This window comes from Chiloscyllium plagiosum, chromosome 14 (genome assembly GCF_004010195.1).
Source record: "Chiloscyllium plagiosum isolate BGI_BamShark_2017 chromosome 14, ASM401019v2, whole genome shotgun sequence".
NCBI classification, from domain to species: domain Eukaryota; kingdom Metazoa; phylum Chordata; class Chondrichthyes; order Orectolobiformes; family Hemiscylliidae; genus Chiloscyllium; species Chiloscyllium plagiosum.
Window position 1 is genome coordinate 38,887,532 of NC_057723.1, and position 11,215 is coordinate 38,898,746.

Here is an 11,215-nt window from a genome sequence, read left to right on the forward strand (position 1 = left end):
ACAGATTGTAGAACAAAAGCAGGTTTAAATGTGTTGGAGGCAAGTTCAATTGAAGCATTTGAGGACATTTGATTTACATAATATGCAAAGGAATGGAAAAACTACAGAAGAATGGCTTTAATTTATGCCGCTCATTTGGAGAGCTGATGCAGACAGGATCATCTGAATGCTTTCCTCTTGCACCATAGCACTTCCATGATTGTGATTCCCCAAGAAACCAAAAATCTGCCTATCTCAGCCTTGCCCTCAGTGAAGGAGCATCCATTACCTTATGAGAATACCAAAGGTTCACAACCCTTTGAGTAAAGAAATTTATTCTCGCCTCCATCTGACACCTTATTGTCCATTCACTTAACTAATCCATAATCTTTCCTTTTGGCCTATAATAACACTTACGCTTGTATAAAATATAAAATTAACATCTAACTATGACTAGCGATCAGAAGAATAATTTTACCAGTTATTTAGACAGAAATAGATTAATCATTGGAGGCTAATAACTCATTGTTTTCATTATTTTAAAAAACACTTGTGTGAATTTACAGCTACATACAGGATTGAAGACTGTAAGGCAAAGATCAAATACTCTGGATAACACAATAGTTTCAGTCCTGTTGGAATGATGTAATCTTGGAGTGCAACTCTTCAGGGTTAAATAATATAGACTGCTGTGTCGTATCAACGTCCTGCAGTTTTTGTTTGCATATCTACACCAGTTAGGAAAAATCTCTAATTTGAAAATGTTATTTTAAGTTAGTCATTCATTACATATGGCCTTTATGGCTGAGCCAGCATTCATTGCCCATCCCTAGTTATCCTTGAGCAGATTGTGGTGAGCTGCCTTCTTGAACCATTGCAGTCCATTTGCTGTAGGTACCTGCTTTTGGAGAGTAATTCCAGGAATTTAACTGGCGATACTGTAGGAACTGTGATTATATTTCCCAAGTAAGTTGGTCAGTGGCTCAATAGAACCTAAAGGTGGTGCGTTACCATGTACCTGCTTCTCTTGTCCTTCTAGATGGTAGTGGTCATGGATTTGGAAAGTGCTACCAAAGGAGTTTTGGTGAATTTCTACATTGCATCTTATAAATGGTAAACGTTGCTTCTACTGAGCATGAGTGATTGAAAGAGTGAATATTTATGGATGTGATACCAATCAAAGAAGGCTGTTTTGTTCTGAATGTTGTCAAGCTTACTGAGTGTTGCTGGACTGTATTATTTCCAGGCAAGTGGGGTGTGTTCCATCACACTTCCTGATCAATGCCTTAAAGATGGTGGTTAGGCTTTGAGTCAGAAGATGATTTATTTGCTTCAGTATTCCAATGCCTTCATCCATTTCTTGATGATATGTGGAGCGATTTGGATTAACTGAAGACGAGCACCTGTGATCGTAGGTTGCTCTGAAAGAGACTAAAATGAATCACCCACTCAGTACGTCTCGCCAAAGATTGTATCAAATGCTTTTTGTGTGCAAACTGTACATGGCTCTCCAATCATGAGGATGGGGATATGTGTGGAGCTTTCTCTTCCATTTGAGCATCTGTGATCGTAGGTTGCTCTGAAAGAGACTAAAATGAATCATCCACTCAGTACATCTCGCCAAAGATTGTATCAAATGCTTTTTGTGTGCAAACTGTACACCAGCATTCATGACTGGATATGTTAGGATTGCAGAGCTTAGATCTGATCAATTGGATGTGGAATTGTTGTCTTGTCACGAGCAGTTTATGCTGTTAGCTATACAGGTAGTCCTGTGTTGAGCATTGATAGGTTGACACCTCATGCTTACGTATGCTTGTTTCTGCTCCTGGCAACCTTCCATTTCTGATGGCACAGGGACTTTTTTTTGTAATTCATATGGAGCATGCGCATGGCTGACCAGCATTTATTGTCTGTTCCTAGTTTTCCTTGAGAAGGTGGTGATTAGCTCTAGGTTGACCTACAATGCCCTTAGGGAGATAATTCCAGGATTTTGACCCAGGAACTGTAAAAGAACAATGACATACTTGTTCTCTGAGGATCTTTTGGTGAATTTCTGCAGTGCATCTTGTAAATAGTACACATCGCTGCTACTGAGCATCAGTGGTGGAGGGATTGGATGCTTGTGGATGTGGTGCCAATCAAGTGGGTTGCTTTGTCCAGTGTCAAGTTCCTTGAATGTTGTTGTATTCCTGATCATGCTCCTGACTTGTGCCTTGTTGATGTTGGGGATGCTTTGGGGAGTCAGGAGGTTAGTTACTGGATGCAGGTATACCTAGCCTTTGATCTGTTCTTGTAATCACTGTTTTTGAGGCAAGTCCAATTGAGTTTCTGGCCAGGATGTTGATTGGGGATTCACTGATGTCAAGGGGAGGAGATTAGGTTGCGTTTTATTGGAGATGGTTATTGTCTGACCTTTATGTTGTGTGCATTTACTTGCCACTTTTCAACCCAAGACTGGACATTGTCAACATTTTGTTGCACTTGAACATGGACTGCTTCAGTTCTGAGGAGTTGCAAATGGTGCTGAGGATTGTGCAATCATGGGCAAACATCCCTTCTCCTGACCAGAGTATGATAGAGGGAAGATAATTGATGAAGCAGCTGAAGATGCTCTGGCCTCAGACACATCCCTAAGGAACTCTGCAGAGATGTCCTGGATTGAGATGACTGACCTCCAACAACCACGACCATCTTTCTATGTGCCAGGTATGACTCAGCCAACGGAGAATTTGCCCCCTGATACCCACCAATTCTATTGTTGCTAGGCCTTCTTGATGCTACACTGAGTCGATTGTGGCCTTTATGGCAAAGTTGTCACTCTCACTTCACCTCTGGAATTCTGATTTTTGAATCATGTTTGAACCCAGGCTGTAATGAGGTCCGGAACTGTTGCAGTTTATGGAGGCAGTTCATAACCATGAATGAATAAACTAAAATAACATTTACAAATTAAAGTCAAAGGCAACTAGGAATGGGCAGTAAACACTGGCCCAACCAGTGATGTGAACATCCCATGAATGAATGGAAAAAAAATCAAAACAAAACAGTTCAACTAGTAGCACAAATTGTGCTAAATAAATTCAGTCTTGTGGCCGTAATTGAGATGTTGATGCAGAATGACCTGAGATTGGACACATTGACATTTAGAAAGGTTAAGAATCTTGGAAAGGATGGAGGGGTAGCTTTGTTAATTAAAGATAACACAATAGAGATGACCTTAATTCTGGAAGTGAGGAGATGGCAGCAGTCTCAGTAGAGATGAGGAATAATAAAGGTAAGTGTTCACTTGTGTGAGTTCTGCAAAGGCCCCCTAACAGTAATCACTTGGTAGGATAGGGTACCAAGGAAAAAAGAATTGGAGATTGTCAAAAGGATATAGCAATTTTCATTGGGAACTTTAACCCACATATACACTGGAAAAATCAGATGGGAAAAAATAATTGAGATGAGGTTGCTAAATGTTTTCTGGACAAAGCATGTTATGACATCAGTTGGAGAACAGACTATATGAGACCTGATTTTGACTAACAAGTTAGAATTAATTACTGACCTCATGGTGAAAGTGACCATAATAGGATTGAATTTTATCGACAGATTGACGGAGATGTGTGGGCCCAGAACCACTATTTTGGATTTAAGCACGGGCAATTATGAGGGCATAAAGCAGAGTCAGCAAAAATAAACTAGCAATTTAGGTTAAAGGATAGGTTCATAAAGATGCAGTGACAAACATTTCAGGGGATATTCAATAAAGCACAGAAAAGATATATTCTAACGTGTAAGAAAACTTCTAAAGGACAGAACTCTCACAAGTGAACTCTTGCCTTTATTATTCCTCATCTCTACTCAGACTGCTGCCATCTCCTCACTTCTAGAATTAAGGTCATCTCTATTGTGTTATCTTTAATTAACTAATAAAATTCAGAGGTAGTGTCAGACTCAAAATAAAAGACATCACTGTGCAAAGATTGCTGATGGGTCAGAAGATTGGACAGATATAAATCCCAGCTAAGAATGAAATAAGTTTAATAAGAAAAAAAAACAAAAAGATAAAAGTAGATCGGAAACATTTCTGTAGATATTTAATGAAGAAAAGAGTTAACAAAGTGTTGGTCTTATTGAAACTGAGTTTGGGGAATTAGTAATGAAGAAATGGCAGATGAATTGAACAGATATTTTAGGTCAGTCTTTACAAGATAATATACAAATAATGTCCTGGATCAGGAATTGAAAGGGTGGGAATAATTCAAGAAAATTACAATTACTAGGGAAGTAGGACTGATCAAATCATTGGAACTGAGCATTGACAAGTCCCTGGGTTCTAATGGATTTTGTTTTAGGGTCTCAAAATAAGTAGCTAGTGAACTTGGTGATGCTTTAATTTTACTTTACCAAAACTCATCAGATTCAGGTAAGATTCCTTTTTATTGGAAATGTAACTCCTTTATTCAAAATGGGAATCAGGCAGATGGCAGAAACTACAGGCCAGTTAGCTTAACATCTGTTAGAGGGAAAATGTTAGAAGCTATTATTAAAGACATTACAACAGGATACTTGGATAAGTTCAAAGTAATCAGGCAGCCAACATGGTTTTGTCAAAAGGAAATCATGTTTGACTAGTTTCTTGGAGTTTGAGGAAGTCCCTTGTGCTGTAAATAAAAGGGAAACAATGAATGTATTGTATTTAGATTTCCAGAAGACATTTGATAGGTGCTGAAAAATGTGTTACTGGAAAAGCGCAGCAGGTCGGGCAGCATCCAAGGAGCAGGAGAATTGACGTTTCGGGCATAAGCCCTTCGTGGATTCTCCTGCTCCTTGGATGCTGCCTGACCTGCTGCGCTTTTCCAGCAACACATTTTTCAGCTCTGATCTGCAGTCCTCACTTTCTCCTGGCATTTGATAGGTGCCACATCAAAGTTTGAGTAGAAAATAAAAGCGAATGGTGAAGGGGGTAACATTATTGGTATGGATAAAAGATTTGCTGGCAAACAGGAAGCAGAGAGAAGAAATAAATGGGTCCTTTTTAGGCTGCAGAATGTCATGAGGGTCAGTATTGGGACCTCCAATCTTTACAATTTAACATAAATTATTTGGATGAAGGGACTTGAAGGTACTATTGCTAAATTTGTTGATCACATAAAGGTAGGTAGGAAAGTGAGCTGTGAAGAGGATATAAGGAATCTGCAAAGAGATATAGACAGGTTAAGTGAGTGGGCAAAGACCTGGCAGATGGAGTACAATGTGGGAAACTGTGAAATTGTTCATATTGGCAGAAAGAATAAAAAAGAAGCATGTTATCTAAATGGTGAGAGTTTACAGAGTTCTGATATACAGAGAAATTTGGGTGTTCTTGTGCGTGAATTGTAGAAGGTTAGTACACAGGTATCGGGAAAGCTAATAGAATGTTCATAATACAAAGGAAATTGAACGCAAATAGGGGGTATGCTCCAGTTACATAGGGTTTTGGTGAGACTGCATCTGGAGTACTATATACAGTACTGGTCATTGTACTTATGTAAGCCGTTCCATGATGGTTCACTAGCCTAATACCTAGAATAAAGGGGTTGTCTTATGTGGAAAATTTGGAGTGACTGAATCAGTATCCTTTTGGAGTTCAGAAGAGTCACAGGTGACTTAATGAAAACACATTAAGATCCTGGGAGAGCTTGACTTCGTGGATGAAAAAAGGATGTTTCTGTGATTGATCTATCTAAATTCGAAGAAACCTATGTCATTGTTTTCAACGGGGATCTGGGAAACATGGAAAAGATCTCTTATCAACTTGACAATCAGGCAAAATGTTGCACTGTCAATGCTACCATCCGTACCTACGCAATTAGACCAAAGTTTGAGGCAGAATTAGAGATACCAGTCAAGACCGCAGTCCTTGAAGCTATAAATGTGAGTGAGTGATTGATTGGGCCATGCCTGTTGGGATGAAGAAAGATGGATTGGTACGGATCTGTGGTGATTTTAAGGTGACTATTAATTGGGTACTGTGTGCTGCGCAGTATTTTAATCGATTACCTATCTGCTGTTTGAGCTGGAGTCAATTTTTGAACTGTAAATATGGTAGACTGTGACTTTGAATCCAATCATGTAACCTAATTATGTCATCGGCCATTTTGGTACGAGAATCCTAGAGTCATAGAGATGTACAGCATTGAAACAGACCCTTTGGTCCAACCCGTCCATGCTGACCAGGTATCCTAACCTAATCTAGTCCCATTTGCCAGTATCCAGCCCATATCCCTCTAAACCCTTCCTATTCATATACCCATCCAGATGCCTTTTAAATGTTGCAATTGTACCAGCCTCCACTATTTCCTCTGGCAGCTCATTCCACACATGCACAACCCTCTGCGTGATAAGGTCCTTTTTATATCTTTCCCCACTCACCCTAGACATGTGCCCCCTAGTTCCGGACTCCCGCAAACCAGGGAAAAGCTTTTGTCTATTTATGCTATCCATGCCTCTCACGACTTTATAAACCTCTATAAGGTCACCCTTCATCCTCCAATGCTCCAGGTAGAATAGCCCAGCCTATTCAACCTCTCCCTTTAGCTCAAATACTCCAACCCAGGCAACATCCTTGTAAGTCTTTTCTGAACCCTTTCAAGTTTCACAACATCCTTCTGATAGGAAGGAGACCAAAATTGCAGACAATATTCCAAAAGTGGCATAACCAATGTCCTGTACAGCTGCAACATGACCTCCCACTTCTATACTCAATACTCTGACCGATAAAGGAAAGTATACCAAATGCTGCCTTCACTATCCGATCTACCTGCGACTCCACTTTCAAGGAGCTATGAACCTGCACTCCAAGGTCTCTTTGTTTAGCAACACTCCCAAGGACCTTACCATTAAGTGTATAAGTCCTGCCAAGATTTGCTTTTCCAAACTACAGCACCTCACATTTATCTAAATTAAACTCCATCTGTCACTCCTCAGCCCATTGGCCCAGCTGATCAAGATCTTGTTGTAATCTGAGGTAACGTTCTTCGCTGTCCACTACACCTCCAATTTTGGTGTCATCAGCAAACTTACTAACTATACCTCTTATGCTCAGACCCAAGTCATTTATATACATGATGAAAAATAGTGGACCCAGCACTGATTCTTGTGGCATTCCACTGGTCACAGGCCTCTAGTCTGAAAAGCAACCCACCACTACCACTTTCTGTCTTCTACCTTCAAGCCGGTTCTGTATCCAAATGGTTGGTTCTCTCTGTATTCCATGAGATCTAACCTTGCTAACCAGTCTTCCATGGGGAACCTTGTGGAACATCTTACTGAAGATCACGTCCATCGCTCTGCTCTCACCAATCCTCTTGGTGAGACTTAATCACCTTCTTGAGACATGGTTTCCCATGCGCAAAGGCGTGTTGACTAACCCTAATCAGTCCTTGCCTTTCCAAATACATGTTAATCCTGTCCCTCAGGATTCCCTCCAACAACTTGCCCACCACTGATGGCAGGTTCACCAGTCTATAGTTCCCTGGGTTTTCCTTACCACCTTTCTTAAATAGTGACATCTCACCTGTGACTACTGATGATACAAATATCTCAGCAAGGGGCCCAGCAATCACTTCCCTAGGTTCCCACAGAGTTCTTGGGTACACCTGATCAGGTCCTGGGGATTTGTCCACTTTTTTATACATTTTAAGACATCCAGCACACCCCCATTTCAATATGTTACCATCTATTTCCCCACATTCTGTATCTTCCATATTCTTCTCCACAGTAAACACTGATGCAGAATACTTGTTTAGTATCTCCCTCATCTCTTAGGCTGCCTTGCTGATCTTTGAGGGGCCCTGTTCTCCCCCTAGTTACCCTTTTGTCCTTAATGTATTTTAAAAAACCCTTTGGATTATTCTTAACCCCAAAGCCGTAATGTTAGGAAAGAGCACGTTGAAGGATTGACGGGGCTAATTTGCCATTCTTGTTTCTGCTCCTCGATTGGTGCCAGGTGACCGATCTGAAGAAGTGTCACACTGGACTCAACACTAACTCTGTCTCTCCCTCCACAGACCAGCTGAGTTTCTCCTGCATTCTCTTTGTTTGTTTGTTTCAGATTTCAAACATTAGTGTTTTTCTTTTGTTGGCTGAGCTCTAATTGTATTAATTTAGTTTCATTAATTGTGTAATAAAAACCTAGTACTTTTTAAAATTGAAGTAGAATTATGCATTTGTGTGTGATAACTGGAGTGAATTTTAAGTGAGTAAATCCCACAGGACTAAATTCTGTGGCTTTTTGCTTTGCAATTTTCTGCTTGGTTTATATCCAAATGTACAAATTAGGTGCAGAAGTAGGCCAGAATTTTAGAAATTTACTCAGATCCAGTATCCCATTATGTGGTGTTGCTGTAAAAGAAAAGATCAACATCACAATTTATTTAAAAATTTTGGAGTGACAGTAATTATTTTCTCCAATGATAATCTTCATAGGCACTGGAGAGTCAGCTCGATTGCTCCTTATGACCTCATAAACTGGATTTAGTAAAATATGGCTTTACTGTTCCACTTATCTGTGAGGCTATAAATTCCTTCTATTTCTGCTGTAATTCTAGAAACCTTGTATAAGCAAGGGCAAGTGCATTTGGTGCTATAACCAACAAAATCAAATGGTCAACAGAAGCTAACAGAACTGCAACAGAAATTTGATGAAATTAAGTCAAAACATCACTATCAGGGTGATGGTGCTGTGGTATTCAAGAGTTAACTTGCTCTGCTGACCTGCAGGAAATTGGATGTCCTGAGGCTAGGATGAGATGCCTCTGACTTGCAGATAGATTGTAAAAAATTACACTATCTTCTCCTATTATTCAGAGCCATTGACATGGCCATTTCCTTGCCATTCAGAGCAATTTACATTGTCATCTCCTACTGTTTACATTTTCATCCCCTATTCAGAAATCAATAAGAACATTGCAGTTGGAATTTGACGACTCCTCTATAGTTACAAAAAATATTCACACCAGATCTGGCCATTAAGGGATGATTTGCATTACATTGTTTCTGGAGATGATGTAGTCACTGTATTGTGTCTTGAGTGGCATGTGACTGTGAGGGAGTGGCTGGGGGTTGTCTTGTGAGCATTACTGACTATGATATAAAGATTTTGTATAAAGGAAGGACTGTTTCCTTTGTTCAGGAAGCTTTGTAAGCATGGCGAAGAGTGCTAAGAGTTTCTCCAAAGCTTGTATTATACTGTGCTTAATAAATTTTGCTTGTTCACAGAAGTTGGTGTGTTGCACTTGCATCAAGTGTGTAAGAATCTCAGAAAAAAACCTAATAATGCACCCCTATTCCTGCAGAACCCACTGGTCTTTTAAAGGCTTCTAGTGTGCTGGTAGACACCTCACGCTCCCTTTCAACAGACACCTGAGCATGATGTAACCATGGAAGAGGTTCAGACAGTTGGATATTAGGAACCTCCCCCATCTTCACAGCCTGCTGCTTGGACTTGTTAATGGACACTTTAGCCAGGCCTTAGCATCATCTTCATGGAATGGTGTTTAATTGGATCAGTGGTTTATATTGTTTGATACTATCTTTAATAGAGAACTGAGCTACTGCCCATGGGAATGAGAGCTCAGGGGAATTGAGTTTAAACGTACATCATCCCATGGATGCTAAGCTTAGAAAATCAGAATATTACTGAAGGCCACAAGCCTTTGCTTGTACAAGTTTTTTTTGGAAATTAAGGGAAAACAGAAGGAATTTATCACCTTTTCAAAAACGTTATAAAGCAAAGCCATTTTTACTAAATCCAGCTTATGTGGCCACATGGGCAACCATGCTGCTGCATCAGTGCCCATGAAGCTTTCCAGATCTGTACAATTTCAGAAGAACCCTGTGGGTGGATAGCTTCTAACTGTCTGATTCATAATAAATCTATTTCTGGAATATTGAATTTAGGAACTTTCCAGCATTACTGGACTGCTAAGTGAACAAAACAGGAATTGGGTGTGCAGTATAAAATCAAAATTGAGCTAATGGAGCCTGAAAAAAAAAACAACACAGGTATTTAGATAGCATATGACATTTTACATGAATTACCATGATAAAACAATAAGTGTACCCTTGCATAGAAAAATATAACATTACACAAGAGACTGTTGATAATATTGTATATTCTGGCTATCATTTTTGGAAAATTGGAGTAAAACCCAAAACATGTTTATGCTTTTCTGTTACGAAGCTTGCCTGTTATTCATGATTATATACGACAGGTAAATTATTCAATCAGAATGTCCATTAATAAATTTCCAGATTTGCTCCGATAAATTGAAGTTTTATGCTAACTTTTTTGTTTAGAAAGTAACTTTTGACAAAGTTTGTGACACATCTCGTGGTTGCTGAACTATTAATATTTGGGCCAGTTATATTTGTACTTTAGTCAGTATAAATTTGTATCAAACGACATCTGGTTTGGTCCTGTATGCTTATGAGTAGGTAGAAGAGTTTGCTTCTGTTAATCAGAATTAAAAATCAAATTATTTTGGTCTCTTTAAATACATTAATTGGAAAAGTTATTTCAGAATATTGTAAAAATTAATTGTGTATTTTTATTTTTTGACAGCAACGAAAATCCTACTTAGAACGCAGTGTGAAAGATGCAGAAGACAACATCAGAGAAATGCTAATGGCCAGAAGAGGACAATAACAGTTTAGACTACTGGAAATTCGGTTTCAAAATTATACAGAAGCCACTTTTGTATTGGTGCTTATTAGGCTGGATTCTCGGAGATTGGTTTCCATGGGCCAACTCCCACCATTAACTCAAAGCCCATCATCCTTTTCCAGTGACACAATTTTGACCCAGTTTCTTTTGTGTGTCTATGCTGCCAGGTGAAATGAATTGGACCTGGTTGTAAAACAGGCGGGAATCGACTCATGGCTAGCAATCGTCTAGCATCCAACTAAAATATAAATTAATATAACAGCAACTAAAATGGTACAACCTACCTGTACAAATGATCATTTTGCTTCCAAGAGCACACAATTCCTGTGACCTGTATAGTATTGTGACAGCCTTGATCTCCAAATTCAGCTGCACTTTTATTACCAAATTTCCTTCGTTATCAAATTCATTATCTTCATCAAAAAATCAAAACTTTTCTTAATACATGTAAGCAGCTTCACTTTATTTTATGGGAGTTATATCAGCACTGAAGCGTTGGCAGCCTCAGTTGTTCAGAAAGCAGACCTGTATTTTCTAGTT

At 39.3% G+C, this 11,215-nt stretch overlaps 1 long non-coding RNA gene across 1 annotated transcript; it reads right to left on the reverse strand.

Annotated features, from left to right (window-relative positions):
- Positions 1-573: 573 nt before the first annotated feature.
- Positions 574-10,656, reverse strand: LOC122556656. The gene is made up of 3 exons (XR_006313594.1): positions 10,572-10,656; positions 1,249-1,253; positions 574-585 (listed from the first exon to the last, which is right to left on the reverse strand). It is a non-coding gene; the product is annotated as an uncharacterized LOC122556656 (long non-coding RNA).
- Positions 10,657-11,215: the final 559 nt, after the last annotated feature.